We start from the raw sequence: 13,265 nt of genomic DNA, 5'->3' as shown, positions 1-13,265 counted from the left end.
TTAATTTTGAATAATTATTTGTGAAGCAAATTACTCGTTAGTTCTGAATTTTATATTAAAAAAAATTTCATAATTTTTTTTTCATTTTGATAAAATCTGATAAATAGATCGACACGACTGACCCGTTTAATAAATGGGTCATGTTAGGGTTGAGGAATCTTGACCCGTTCAATAAACATGTCAGGTTAGTGTTGACCTATATCATTGAATACTCATGAGTTGACACGACGCAAACTCGACACGCAAACAAGAATTGCCACCCCTAGTCCATTTTGGCCCGATTCAATTCACTTAAAGTTATTCAGTCCAATTCGGTCTATTCGATCCACTTCAATGGAGTTGAACTAGCCCAATTTAATTCACTTAGAGCTATTTTGTCCAATTCAGTCTGTTCGATCCACTTCGATGCAGTTCACTCCATTCAATCCATTTGGTCCACTTCGGTCACTTAGGTCCAATTCAATCTATTCAGTCTATTGGTCTATTTCGATCCATTCAATCCACTTCGGGCCATTTGGTCCATTTCAGTCCATTCCATGCAATTCGCTCAATTTGGTCTACTTCAGTCCATTTCCTTCATTTTGGACTAGTTGGGGCTTAAATTGATTTTTTTTTTTTTCCACTGTGTTTTCAATTTTAGGCTCAAAATTATTGTTTTTTTTTTTATCTTAATTTTTGTGTTGTAAAGTATGAAATTTTATTCTATTTGAGCCAAACTCTTTAGTTTTGAGTTAAAAAGTTCAAACAAAATGAACATTAGAAATTTTATATATATTTCTTCTAAAAAGAATAGATATATCAAAGATTTTTTTTTTTTTAAGAAGAAAAAAAAGGTCCAATACATCTATTTAATAAAATCTGTCCAAGATTGTAAAAATAAAATCTTGCATCATTTAATGATGGGAAAAATTCCCATTTTAATTTGGCGGAAGTTTTAGGTGAGAATTAAATGATTCCTTAAGTTTCAACAAAGTTGGGGAGATAAACACATTTAGGAGTGGCAAAATCCAACACGACTCACAAACCCAACAAGATCCACCATTTATAAACAGGTCATGGACTGAAGCTAAACAGATTCAGGTTATATTCGGATCAACACGATTGACCTATTTAATAAACATATGACCCAATTAGCTTATAAAAACTTTTTGATATGGAACTTTGACATATTATTGAATTTGGTGATGTGGAGAAATGTTTTTTACTTGATTTATGGTTGAATTTTAATTTTAGATACATGAGAATTGATAATAGGTCAAGTTACCTATTTAATAAACAAGTCGTATTAGGGTTTAGGAATCCTGACCCGTTTACTAAAAGAGTCATGTTCTGTTTAACTCGACATGAACCTAACACGCGAACATGAATTGTCACTCCTAAATATATTGAAATTCTCCTTGAGTAGTTAATATAGTATATAGAGATACACTTAAATACAAAAGGACTAAATCCTCTAATGAGTATATGTTCAATTATGTTATATTAACTACTTATTCTTCTCATCATTATTCAATGTGAAATTTCACTCACACATGTACACCTAGCACAAAGAACAAATTTGAAATTGTGTTTTTATGTATGCTAACAAATAAGGAATTGAGAAAATGCATTTCATAAGCAAAGAGGGAGTAAAAGTTTAATATTGTTACCGCAAAAATAAAAAAATAAAATAGATATAAAGGAATATAAAGGCGTTTTCAAAATGAGTTAAAGTTGAGTACCTATTGAATTACAAAAGGATCCATTGAAACTTGGCTACAGCCTACAATTACTTTGTGATTATATATATGAAAGTAATATGCAATTTGGGCGTTTAAATAAGAAAATAATACATAATATGTTTCAAATTTTTAAATAATATTTTTTATTACCACATGATGGCCCAGCCCGATCAGCAAATTCAGGGTTGTGCCCAGTCCTTGAGCTAGTCGTTTATTGAAGCATACCCATAATTTGAAACAACGATTTGTGTGTGGACCAAGAATACAAAAGTCATTAAAACTCAAAAATTACAATACCCTTGGTCAAGTGCTTTAAGACCCACCGCCACGATCCTAACAAGGAAGAACAAAAGTTGAAAACTGATGGAGAAACACTTTAAAAGGGTGTTGAAGGGGTGGAAAAATGAGAGAATAGAAAATAGTAGGAGGATTGAAAAAATTATAATAGGAGGATTGAAAAAATTATAATTTATCTTCTTTTTCTTTGGTTAAAAGTAAAAAAGTGAAAAAAGTGAAAGGATGGAAAATTTGAGTTTATTTAAATTTATTCATATACTTTTGTTCAAAAATAATGTTCAATTAAAACAAAAAAGTGACAAGCAACTAAAAAAAAATACCCAAATTTATTAAAAAATAAAAATTATGTCCAAAAAAAATCATGTCTAGTTAAAAAAAAAAAAGGAAAAATAGGAGAGAGAGAGAGAGAGAGAGAGAGAGAGAAAGAAGAAGAAGAAGAAGAAGAAGAAGAAGAAGAGAAGAGGCAAATGCGCAATAAAGCAAAATACTAAAACAGGCATTTTTGTCATTCAGCCATCAGATTTCTCCTAGTAAGTTTTCCCCTCCCCCTCTCAACCAAACACCCTTCAAATAATTTTCCACCCTCATTTTCTCTCTTTATTTTTCCATCTTTCCTAAAATTCACTCTACCAAAGAAAACCCAATTCAACAGGACAATCCACTAGATTTGTTTTATCACAGTGACCCATTGGGTCTGTTGGTTCAACATTTCAACTTCATGATCACCAAACAATACACTCCCGAAGGACTAAGGATTCTAAACTTACGAGTACACGGGACGAAGACTAAGATCATGTTTAGGTCAATTAGGGCTTATTTGGTTAGCTGGAAAAAAAAAAAAAAACATTGTTTTTTGTTTTCATTTTTAGTTTTTAGTTGGTCCTACCACTGAAAAACTGGTTTGGTTTTAGCATTTGTATTTGGTTTTCATTTTCAATATTCTAAAAGTTGGATTTGAAAAAAAAAAAAATGAATACAATTTTTTAGCATTTTTGTTTTCTATGAATATAAATACAATGGCATATTTGTATATATTGTAAAAACACAAAGTTACTTTTTTTTTAGTGATGTGATGTGTGTGAGTGAGAAAAACTACTCTTTTTTTTTTTTTTGAAATAAAAAATAATGAACAAACTCAGTGTGATGTATTTTTATACACAAATTATGTATTCAAAACAACTTTACCAAATACTACCAAAGGTAAAAATAAGTATTTTTTTTTCTATATTTAAATTTAGGATTTGAATATAGAATAAAGAAAATGAAAAGTGGATACACCATTTTTGAAACCAAATAGAGTTATGGGCTATGAGTTAGCATGCACATATTTTTTCACATAGAAAAAAAAATGATAATGATGATGATGATGACGACGACGACAATGAAGATAATAATATTGTCTTTGTCTTCTTTTCAATATAAACAAATGAAAAAAAAAAAAAACTTAAAAATAAAAATGAAATAATATATAAATTCTTAAGTTTATGCAATCAAAGTTCAATAATAATAAATATGATTATTTTGGCTTTATATTTTTGTTTTTAATAATGGATTACTATATAGAGCCGTGCATGTGAAAGAAAATGTGATTGTGAATTGTCCAATTTGAGTCAAAATATACGTGTGAAGAAAATGATCACTCTAAAACTGGGTCGTGTACGGATTGACCCAACTCGACCTGGAAGTTAAACGGACTTGGTATGAGTTGGCCTGTTTTTGCTTCTTCTCAAAGATTTCAGAGTTAGGTTAATGGGTCTAGGTCCAAGTTTGCTTGGTTTGAAATTAATGTTGTGAAGTGAGAAAAAGAAGAAAGAAAATAGTGCGTGTGTGTGAGAGCAAAGAAAAACAAGGGTTTTTTTTTAGTTGTGAGACATATAAGAGAAGATAAAATTGAGGTTTTCTCTAATTAAGAGGAGGTTTTTAGGGTGCTACAACAACAGATAGTTGTATAATTATATTTAAGGTGATAAAGATCTTAAGTGTTTTCGTAATATTTCTATTTCTTTTTTTTTAGAAACAAACACACACACACACAGAGACATAAGGGAGAGTGAAGGAAGTTTTAATACAAAGACACACCATAACTTCACTCAAAAGCTAAGATTTCGTAATATTTCTAGAGAGAAGGCATTATTGTACTTGGTGTGGATCTCAAGTTAGGAATAAATTGAAAATATATTATAATTGATTGTATAATAGTAGATTTATTCAGAGCTTGTCTTATGGTTTTTCCCTTCAAGGAAAAAAAAAGTTTTCTATGTAAATATTTTTGTATTCTTTTGTGTGATTGACTTGATAATTTTGGTTATAAATTTTTTTTAGGTGATTAATTAAAATTTTTAAGTTGATTTTCCTAGTTCATTTTTTTTTTTTTTTTTGCTAATGATTTTCTTAATTCATTGAGACTAGATTGTGTCCCAACTATAATTAAGGCAAATTTTGTGGTTCTTATAAGGTCAACATGGCACACCGCACACACATCCACCGCAAGGTAATTGGAAAATAATTTTGTTAAAGTAAAATTATGCTTATTCCAAAAGTATAAATTATTTAAAAATGATGAATTTAATTATTATCTTAAAACTTTTCTTTACGTGTAGATTATTATTAATAAATGGTATTTGATAATATGCTCACTTGGAAAACAACACTTCATAACAAAAGCTACACTCACTCTCATCTTAGCAAGAAAAGCAAACACTTTTTTTTTTTTTCATTTAATATAAGCATTTATTTTTCAATAATGCATATGAAGAATTACTTAGCTTGGAAGGTTATATAATTAATTAAGCCAGAACTAGTGGTTTTGGTGAGGTTAACATGGCACGCCGCACGCCACCGCGTGGTAATTGACTAATTGGCAGTTGGGACATGGTACAACTAGCGGGAAGTTATTATATGTCCAGTTGTCCACCAATATGAATTGAGCTTTTCTCTAAGAGCTTGACGTATATGATATTGACAATGGTTTATATTTTCTTGTTCGGTAAATTGTGACAAGCCTTTAAATGTGTTGCTTCATCTTTTATTTTATTTAATTTATTTATTTTTTTTAAAGAACAAATTAACACACACAAGGAAGAGAGAAAGATGTTCTAACATAAATATACATTACAACTTCACTAAAAAATCATAATAACTTTTAAAGAAGGGTAGGGCAAATGTGTTGCTTCATTTGGAGAAGCCGAATTAACTAAAATGAGTTGTATAATTATATATTGCATTGTTTGGGGCACTTTTGGGCGATGCAACATGAGTTATTTAGTCTTAAGAAATTACTAATTAAACGTTTGTAAAGCCTAGATTATACTATCGTAGATAAATTGGGTCTTCAAGTCTAAACACTAATGGATATTTGTTTGGGCCAAGTGCTCTTATTTTATAGTCGAGATAGAATAACTAATGAATTCCATATTTATTAGAGTAAAATATTTTTAGGTTTTTGGTATGACTTGTAAAATTTTTCAAGCATAAACCACCAAAAACCGGTAACTCAACCACTAGAGTCACTGGTGATGGAGGTCTAGTGACCAAGTTGCTGGCTTTGATTGCTGGATTGACAACCCAACCACCAAATGGGGGGGGGGGGGGGGGGGGGGGGGGGGGCGCAAGTTTTGCCAAGTTTTTAAAGGTTTACAGCATTTTAAAAGTGGTTTTACAGCTAGCAAAAGATATTTTTTGGTTTAACCAAATTTTACAATGAAATAAATATGATGAAATGATGAAATATTTTTCATAAAATATTTTACAGTGAAATAAACAAAGCATAAATTTGGCAATTGAAATTTCAAGTTAATCTTTGTGATCATCCCAGCCCTGTTATTGTTCTTTTCAAGTAAATTAACATGTCAGGAATTAACCCTTGCACATCTTATTAAATGGTGAAAATGATGGTATTGTATGATAACATATAGCAACACCCAGAATTTAGCAGGATAATTGATCAAATAGGAGAAGAGGCCGGTATCAAGTTCTAAGAGAGAAATGCAAGGAAAAAAATAATCTAAAAATAATTAGCTTGAAAACTAATAGTCCAATAATATATATAGTATTAACTTGGGGGAAGAAAAATGAAAATGTTGCAGAATGAAGGTGACTGCATATTGGTTTATTTTGCATTACGTTGATCATAGCTGGTGCAAAGTGACAAGGACAAGTGGAGGCGTTTTAGACTTTAAATAAAAAATAAATATTAAATGTGGAAATTCGTATATATTATAATTATAATTATGGTATTATTATACTATGATATTCGGCTAGAATGAGGCTAGAATTAGAATATGATTTTAATAGCGGTAAAAAAATAACTGATTTAAAGAGAGAATTTAGCAGGAGCATAATAGGAGATCTTTAGCCAGAAATAAAACCAATATATATATGATGATGATGATGACGACATTTGGCGTTTTGTCTTGGTTACACTGTAGACAGGAAAAATTCCCGACCTATCACAAGCTAACACGTCACACTATTAAGTCCACAAAATACGGCCAATTACAAAGCGCCGCGTATTGCTGCTAGGTTTTGCTATCATTACTCAGAAACCAACAGAAATTTGCCAAGTGTCATGCAAAAACCAATCACACATCATCGCACGTGTAAGCGATGACATAATCAGCTTCGCACGTGTAAGCGATGACATAATCAGCCTCGCACGTGTAAGCGATGACATAAACGGACCAATCAAGCGCTGCTACGTGTCACCAATCAAACTCCGCCACGTGTCACTTACTTACCCCTAAACTCCTATAAATAGAAGCCTTCCTAAGGCATTTGGAGGAGATCAGGAGATTTGGAGAGGACACCAAGCCATTTGAAGCACTCAGAAGTCCAGAAGCAACCAAGCTCTAAAGCCTCCAAGAACTTCAAGAACTTCAAGAACTTCAACTTCGAATACGAAGAACATTCGAAGGAAAATCATCCAAATTATCCGCCTAGATCCAAAAGTTTGCGGGAATCAAGCCTAAAGTGTCCGAAAACATCAACAAATCACAAATCAGTAAAGCTCTATGGATTCAAGTATCTAAAGCCCCGAAGAACTTCCATCACAAACCTTTGAATACGAAGAACATTCAAAGAGGAATCATCCAAATCATATTCCTAGATCTCAAAGTTCACTGGAATCAAGCTCAAAAGCCTCCAGAAACCTCATAAACCACAAATCAGTGAAGCTCTACGGATTCGAGCCTCTAAAGCCCCGAAGAACTTCCACCACAAATCTTCAAAGACGAAGAACACACGAAGAACACGAAGAACGTGAAGAACAAAGGATTTCTAACAAGCTCATAGCCAGAGATTCATTGTAATTCTGTTTCAAAGGTCTTCGATCCATTCTTCAGCCAAATTGAAGTATATTTGGTGTTCAAATCAAAATCACATCACCACAACTCCAATCAACAAATCTTTTAAGGAGATCGAATCAGAGGATCATTCTTTTGTAATTACAGAGAATTGTACCACACATTCATCAATACAAATTCGCACTTGTGAAACTATTTTTACTTGTTTGATTTATTTCGAACCGAGAAATTTAGTCGTCCACATTCACAATTCGTAAATAATATTGAATTTGTTGACTTATGCGGGTATGGACTTTTATTTTTGCTTTTTATCTTTGTTTTTATTTATTTTATGGGCGTACATTTGTTTTACATAAGAAGACATAATTCTCTGATATACGACCCAACCATGTGTGGTTTACTAAGCCAGCTTAACATGTAATATTAACAGGTTTCGTAAATGGTAAATATATCTTCTCATACAATATATCAATTAGGAAAAATGATAAGATCAACAGCACTGGAATTTCATATTTCAACAAGTGACTTTTTTGTCCACAATTTTTTAATACCTATGTACACGATATGTTATGATTGGTATATATAACAAAGGTTGTGTCAATATATAAAATTGATATCGCTCATAGAGAGGATTAGCCTAACAAGAGATCGAATTCGGGGCGTCCATTCAAAGCCAACTCCCTTGGATTTGGGTACCTCAGTAGCCAGACCTACTTGGACAACAGAGCTCAAATGGCTATGCCAATTAACCCATACTGAGGATGAAAGACCGAGAGAGTCTAGTTGAGTATGGTTCGCCTACAAAGGAGTTCCCTCCCAATGTATGTGCAATATCCCTCTACACAATAGGCATGCACACTAGAAATACAATGTTCCTCTACCCACTTTTTGTCGCAACACATGGGTTTGCTCATAGGTTCATGAATTTGCAGTGTAACAAGTGTTCCAAGTTCATTTGGCATAATTCACTTCTTAGGCTTATGGATAAGTTCTATAAGTTTAAATAGACCTTGTTTTTGGCCTTCGGTATCACTCTTTCAAAATTTGCCATTAAAAATTGAGAAATGTTATGTGTACAACATTTTCTAAACTACAAGAAAAGAGTCTACTAGCAAAGCTAAAATGTCATCGCAAAAATTCAAATATCGTCGCAAAAGGTTATTAGCGAGGGTATATAGCCCTCAAAGTCTGTCATATTTGCTCTTGTTGCTAAAAGAGATTTTGCGACCATACCTTCACAAATAGATAATTTACGAGGGCAAACCATCGTCGTTATTGAACAATCCGCCCTCACAAATATATTACCAAATAACGAGAAAAGCTGACGACTTATTTTTACCGAGAGGAAGCAATTGTTGTTAACAACTATTTGTGAGAAATTTTATACCCTCACAATTAGTTATTTGCACTACAAAAAAACTGTACTATTGCAGCGGGCCAAAAATACCGCTATAGGTCTTCAATTATATTAAAATGTTAGTATTTCAGTGGTAGTTTTTGCCCGCCAGTGATTTTTTTCCCCCTCCTAAGTTCTAAACCCGCATATCTATTACAAATAACCTGTAATAATTTTAGCTCTACTGAGACAATACCACAAATGTAACTAGATAACACCACAAATGTCTCCAAACTAACATTATATTAATATAGAAATATATTACCAAATATGTAACATTATCTATAACCATTATCAAAGTTCCAAAGTATTTAAAAAAAATCCTTCAACACTTCCAAAAAATACAGTAGTTTAAATGTGGTTCTTTGTACACAAAAAGCCATCAAAAAATTATAGCATCTTCAGTATTGTAGCACCATCATTAGTAATTGTCACGTCTCCAATATCATCAATGAGCATCTGAAACCATCAACGAGAAAGCAAATCAAAATTATACCCTTTGGCAGAACCACATAGTCCAAATAAACCACTTGTAAACGAATGAACTTGTAATTCAAAAGAAAGAAAGGAAAAAAAAAAAAAATCATTGTGGTGCTTTGAAATCATAGATTGAAAAGTATAATTGTTACCATTCAAGCATTTTCTCAATGGTGATAGCTTGACCAAGTTGAGAGAATATTAAACATGGAAGTAAAAGTGGAAAGACCAACTGCATTACACAAATAGTGGGAACAATGAGTTATGGTGCTCAAATTTGCTGATAGGTAAATCTAAGTTGCAGAGTAAGTTAATAATAAGTGAGTATCAGCATGACATATTCAACAACAACAACAGCAACAAGAAGCTTTAGTCTCAAAATTTTGGGGTCGACGAGTATTACCCCATTTAAAAGTTTCCTTCCATTAGCAAGCAAAATGTTGACATACTTGGAAGCCATAAGGAATCCCAAAAAGCACATTGTGAAGACCTTTGCTAGTCTAGCCTAGTCACGAAAAATAGAATATTGTAAATGAACAACTTGAACACACAGAACTCATAATTTTATAATAACACAACCAAAGACTCAAACTAAGAAAATACAAAGGAAGAGATAGATTGCATTAGAACATAATGAAAAGGTAAAGAACCCCTATTCTCAACAAAACCCTAACATTTTGGTATTGGATAGAGGAAAACAGAGCATTTTTCCAAGTCCCCGAAATGGGCAGATGGAAAAGAAGACAACGAAAGGTCAAGATTTTTCTTTTTCAATTTTCTATTTTAAAATACATAAAAGTATTGCAAGCATATGTAACAAAGTGGAGAAAAAAATGAGCATCTTCAATTCTCTTAAGGCATATGTGTACGGTGGGATTCTTAAAACAAAGAACAAGAAGCAACAGGTCAAAAAAAAAAAAAAAAAAAAGACCACATCATGAAAAATAGAAGAAAAAGAAGAAACAATGGCACAAATGAGAAAAGAAGGAAAATACCTTTCATTTGGCCTTCACGTGGAGACAACTCCAGACTTGCACAAATCAAAAACCCACTTGGTCAAAATGCTGTTTGGAGGAAAGGGGCAAGACCCATAAGAGATTGTGAAAAAAAAAAAAAAACCCAACTCTTTAATCATTTCCATCCTTACTAACAATATAAATAGTCAAAAATAATCTTCACTATTATTTTGGTGGATTGATAATAATAGATGGCCTGAGAGAGGGAAGAGGGAGAAATAACAGAAAGCTACTTGTTTATGGGGTAATTTGACACCCACTTTTGGCAACTACTTGTTTGTCAACAACCTTTTTTTTTTTTTTTATTTGGTAAACCAAACCGCATAATATAGAGAGCCTACCTACTTCACTTGGACCTTACAACGTGTTATCAGATGTCTATGCATGATCACATTCTCAATCAAAACTGAAAATTAAATAAATAACCTGAATGTTAAGTATGCAAATCCAAACCCAAAATTTCACAATAATCAAAACAAAAAATCAAATAAATAACTTACCAAGCAAAATCGGAATGGGTATCAATATGAACACCAATTTATTAGAAACTACGAGAAGGTAGAAAATCAAATTTGCTCAAGAAAGAATTGGAATAGAAGGTTTTTACAATTTAAAAGCATTACAAGCACTAGATGTTTTTGAAGTTTGACCACTTAGTATTAGTTTCTGCAAGCATGATAGGTTTATGAAGTCATAGCTTAAAGTTACACAAGTGAGATTACCTTTATGTACAAAGCACTTGCAGCCCTGTCAGAACCCCTTGGCTCCTTCAGATTGGTAATAGCATCTAATATAAGCTTATCCAACCCGCAACCATGCAAAGGAGGTTCCAACAGAAGAAATAAATAATGGTGTTAAGAAAAATAGTATAAGTTGGCTCCCATTACAAGTGTTTTATGGCCTATGATCCCCCCCCCCCACACAAAAAAAATGTGGACATTAGGTTTGTAAGTTTTAAAACCACCATCTTTTAGCATTGATCATGACTGATGTGCCATTTGCCAAATATTGAAGGCACAAAAATAGCCTAAAGAGATTTATCAACCAAGAGGCATGTCTTCACTTTGAGTAACTTTTCCAAGCATGGTACAATACGTAAAACTTAGATGGGGTGAGTCAAGAAATTTTAGCACATAGTTTATAAAAGACTCTCGCTGAATGAAGTGAAATGAAAAAAGAAAAAAGAAAAAGAAAAAGTCTAGTAGAAAAAATGAGCTATTTTTCCCAGTGGTACAACCATTAGAAACTTAAATAAAAATTTATAAAAGATGATACTTTAGAATTTAAAAAGGAATTAACAATGGTGTTCCAGTGACTTCTTTTAGCTTTGAAATTAAATTTACATTGCAATTCAATAATATAATGAATGGCCAAAATTTTTGTGTAAACTAAAATGTAGGAGTAGAGGAAAAGTTAGAGTTTTCCTTGATCATTAAAGTTTATGCATATTTTAATACCATACTAGAACAAAAAAAAAAAAAAATCCCAACTAAGAGATCTTACAGGCTATTGTGATTTTTCTTTCATGGAACAGATTTACTATTAAATTATTCATTCCCACTAACTAGAAGTATTATTGAAATACAATATTCCACCACCACTTGGCTACACTTTAGCAAGACCCCATGCCATAAGCATATGGATTGCATAATTTTTAATTATCTGATAAGCTCTTTCCCATAATTTCTTAAAAGATAAGTAATACTAGAATTTAATGGATTCTTCAAAATTATAGCAACATAATAAGTTTCTGAATGGATTAACTACCATATGAAATCTAGATCACATAAGTTAAGAATGAAAACAACTTAAAGTACATGTCATCACCAGAAGTACCTACGTTTTATAGATGACAAAATTGCAAGAGATGTAACCTTGCAAATGGTTCTTTTGAATTAGCAGTCTGCAATGTTCCTCTTGAAAACACAAGAGACTTAGCATCAACAATTTTTGCATCACTTTGAGGTTCTCAATTGTACATAAAAAAAATAAATAAATTATCTACATATTATACCACAAAATCCAAACCCATATTTCACAAAAATCAAAACTGAAAATTAAATAAATAACCTAAATGTTAAGTATCCAAATCCAAACCCAAAATTTCACAATAATCAAAACAAAAAATCAAACAAATAACTTACCAAGCAAAATCGGAATGGGTATGTGTATGGGTATGGTGAGGAAAAATTAATGGGTATGGGGGTGGTAAGGGGAGAGAGGGAGAAAGGATCTTGTGGTGAGGGAGAGAGCCGATGGGTATGGGAGGAGAGGAGTCGATGGCTGGGCTCGGCCTCATTGGCATCGTTGCTAGGCTAGGCTAGGCTCGTCCTCATCGGCGCTGGGCTCAACTTGGCTCGGCACGTCGGCGCTAGGTTGGGCTCTGCTCGACAGCACCAACGGGGTTGTCTGTGTGTGTGTGTGAGAGGCCGTGTGAGAGATAAGAGAGAAAATGAGAGAGTTTTGTGGAGTGGGAAATGAAATTTGTGTAGTGGGAAATGAAAATTTTTAATTGGGCAAGTAAAAAGTGAAAATTTTTAGCTGAAATGTGAGTAAAAAGTTTGTGTGAGAAATGAAACTTTTGTGCGGGAAATGAAAGATGTGTTTTGCCAGGCAAGGATGTTTGAAAGTGCTTTCAGTGAAGGCTCTTTTTCTCTTTTGTATGCAAATAACACGTACACATGACCTTGTTTCCTCCAAATTTCAATGAAAGAGGGCCACATCCATGAATGCAATTAGGTCCTACATTAATCAAGGAATCTCTTAATATATTATTTTAATTGCTTGCTTTCACAAATGGTTATTTTATTTTATCTTCTAAATTAACATGGGGTGTGATTGTTTGGATATTAATAATTTTATTTTTAAAAATGATAAGAATTGGAAAATCCAATGATATTGAAATTGTATGCTATGGATGGGTGATTAAACATGTCAATACTTCTTTTTCAATAGAAGAATTAATATATATATATATATATATTCCAATGTTTCATTTTTTATACATTACAAAAGTGTTATCCATGGAGTAATGATTAAATGATACAAGGACAATATA

The 13,265-nt window shown here is 32.4% G+C and overlaps 1 long non-coding RNA gene across 13 annotated transcripts; it reads right to left on the bottom strand.

Moving 5' to 3' along the window:
* Positions 1-8,938: 8,938 nt before the first annotated feature.
* On the bottom strand, positions 8,939-12,848 carry LOC112034432 (uncharacterized). 13 transcript variants are annotated; one of them, XR_010626777.1, is made up of 8 exons: positions 12,352-12,848; positions 12,048-12,165; positions 10,930-11,004; positions 10,549-10,613; positions 10,187-10,255; positions 9,595-9,696; positions 9,344-9,423; positions 8,939-9,173 (listed from the first exon to the last, which is right to left on the bottom strand). It is a non-coding gene; the product is annotated as an uncharacterized LOC112034432 (long non-coding RNA). The 13 variants fall into 13 exon arrangements; XR_010626776.1 differs by having other exon boundaries at positions 12,048-12,123; positions 12,352-12,846; XR_010626779.1 differs by having other exon boundaries at positions 12,048-12,110; positions 12,352-12,846.
* Between the last annotated feature and the right edge of the window lie 417 nt (positions 12,849-13,265).

The sequence above is a fragment of the Quercus suber genome, unplaced genomic scaffold (assembly GCF_002906115.3).
Source record: "Quercus suber isolate HL8 unplaced genomic scaffold, Cork oak 2.0 scaffold_861, whole genome shotgun sequence".
NCBI classification, from domain to species: Eukaryota; Viridiplantae; Streptophyta; class Magnoliopsida; order Fagales; family Fagaceae; genus Quercus; species Quercus suber.
This window is presented reverse-complemented; position numbering and strand designations above follow the sequence as displayed.